This window comes from Lycium barbarum, chromosome 5, assembly GCF_019175385.1.
Source record: "Lycium barbarum isolate Lr01 chromosome 5, ASM1917538v2, whole genome shotgun sequence".
NCBI classification, from domain to species: domain Eukaryota; kingdom Viridiplantae; phylum Streptophyta; class Magnoliopsida; order Solanales; family Solanaceae; genus Lycium; species Lycium barbarum.
The window spans coordinates 56679275-56682118 of NC_083341.1; positions in this window are offsets into that span (position 1 = coordinate 56679275).

Consider the following 2844-nt stretch of genomic DNA (forward strand, 5'->3'; position numbering starts at 1 on the left):
TTATGATGTATCTCAGGATTGGGTTAAGGTTTAGTTAAACGAAAAGAAGTCTTAATGGCCCAGAATCGTGCTTATGAATTTTGTATGGCTATATAGGCGTTGACGGATAAGTGATGACCATGAGAAGCGCATAGAAGCTAGTAGATAAAGAATGAGCACTAAAACAATACAAAGGGTTATAAAGGATATTTGGATCGGGCTACACGTACCCTAGCACTTGCATTTGCATTGCATTGGATCGGGCTACATGTACAGTAGCACTTGCATTTGCATAGCACTGGATCGGGCTACACGTACCGTAGAACTTGCATTTGCATAGCACTGGATCGGGCTACACGTACCATAGCACTTGCATTGCACTGGATCGGGCTACACGTACCGTAGCACTTGCATTTGTATTTCACTGGATCGGGCCGTACGTTCCTCGGCACTATTATATGATATATGGATCGAGTCGTACGTTCCTCGGCACTATTATATGATATACGAAAAGGGTCGTACATTCCTCGGCACTATTATATGGGATATGGATCGGGTCGTACGCTCCTCGGCACTATGACCTATACATGTCATACGCCCTCAGAGGCAATTTCAGTAAGCAGAAATGTACAGATATGTTCAGATAATCAAATATATAGATGCATTCAGTCAGTCAGTGTAGCTTATGAGTTTCAGATTTCCTTCATGACTGACTATAAGGATTGTACAAAGGTTACAGATATGAGCACCGATCAATTGGGTAGTTAGTACTAGGATGATAAGTAGATCAGAACCACAGTATTGTACACAGATATAGTTAAGCATACGAGGGTATCAGGAGACATACATTATATATGGAACGGGTTGCACGCCGCAATATATGTTCGGATAATGTTTTAGTAATAAGTTAACCAGAGCCTTGGTAGGGTATAAAGACCTAGTGGAGATTGCAAAAATATGAAGAGGTATATATGTATATACGTATGCTAGATTTACATCGGTAACTCAGGAGTGCCAGGTTGATTCTTATCTTTCTTCATTACAGTACATTCTTATTATGTTGCATTTTCCGCCTTACATACTCAGTACAATATTCGTACTGATGTTCTTTTGTTTGGGGACGCTGCGCTTATGCCCGCAGGTATAGACAAACGAGACGAGGACTTTCCGCAGTAGGTTGCTTCCAGGTACTAGTTTTGATTGGTAAGCTCCACTTATTTCTGGAGTATTGCCGAGTCTGGGATTGTATATGTGTTTTTGTGTTACGGTTATGTCGGGGGCCCTAACCCGACTTACATACTTCAGTCATGTTCATAGAGGCTTTGCAGACAGTTTCTTGTGTACAACTAGTCTTGTTTTTGTCAGTTGATATGTTGGCATCGTAGGCCCATTGTACAGGTACATATGCATGATATTAAGTCATAGTTGGCCTCCTTGGCCTTATTGTGCCATTTGAGCCATAGACAATGTGAGTTACAGCTTGGTTCGCTCGGTCTCGTAAGGTGTGGGGTACCAGTCACGCCTCACCAAGGCTGGGGTGTGACAGGTTAAGTGAGTAAAATGAGTCAATTTCTCGGGTTAGGAATTCTGTGAAGTATGTGAAGTCCTCTTCTTCAAGACTTACTTCTTTTAACACATTTATCGAGAAAGCCAAGATAGATAGACATGGTCTTATGAGTTTAGATGATGAAACAAGGTGGAATTCTACATATATGATGTTAAATGCAGCTTTAAAATTTGAAAAAGGCCTTTACAAGAATGTTTGTTAATGACCATAAGTAAAAAAAAACATTGTTTGGAAATGATTGCCAGGGGAGGACATCCAAGTGGGGCTGATCAAGTCGTGCCATGTATTACTATAGCATCCAAAAAACGTAAAAACCCTACACCAAACCTACCATACCCTTTATCCTGTTGAAATCCTTTGCCGGACATGGCGGCGCCGGCCGGCAGCCAATCCCCTACTGGGGTTGGCTTGCCTGTCCCTAATACAATCAATTCTGATATAAATAACACTAACCCTACACCAATGAATTATGCTATTGCATTACAGAATGCGTTGACCCAACAAACTACTGAACCTTTTGAACCAAAAGTTATTACTTTTCTACATGGAGAACTAACTATGACATGGACGAAGAAGGAGTTCGAAGAGTTAACGAGGCAACAAAATTTACAATTTGCTATTGTAGCAAAATTTTCATATGGAAGGCCAGATCTAGAATTGAGGAAAATATTGCCAATCTAGTTGGAAGTTAAAGGAAAATGCGAGATGGGATACTTGGAGGAGCGCCACATTTTGATTAGATTGTCACTTTTAGAAGATTATGCAGCGTTACTGTCAAAATCTTGGGAATTAAGGGTCAGAAATAGATATTTCCCCGTATGATTTCTAAAATGGGATCCATGGTTTAATCCGGATGAGGAAACTACCATAGCCATTGCCTAGATCTCTTTTCCCGGATTACCAACAAACCTATTTGACAAAGAATCAATGTTCTCTCTAGCAACTGCAGTTGGTACACCATTGGTGCTTGACAAGGCCATAAACAATCAAACGAGACCTAGTTGTGCTAAGATCAAAGTGGAAGTGGATTTGTTGAAAGACTTATCAAAAAGAATTCAAATCAGTCGCTTGGATGAGGAGACAGGAGAGGTGAGATCAAAATGGCAAAACAATCAATATGATTATTTGCCTAAATATTGTACACACTGCAAATTGCAAGGCCATAATGTCTATGGCTGCTGGATTCTGCATCCAGAACACAGGCCAAAAAGAGAGGAGCAAAAAGAAGAAAAACATAATATTGCTAAGGGTAAAGCCAAGGAGGAAGCCAACAAACCAATTGAGAAACAACCAGCTGC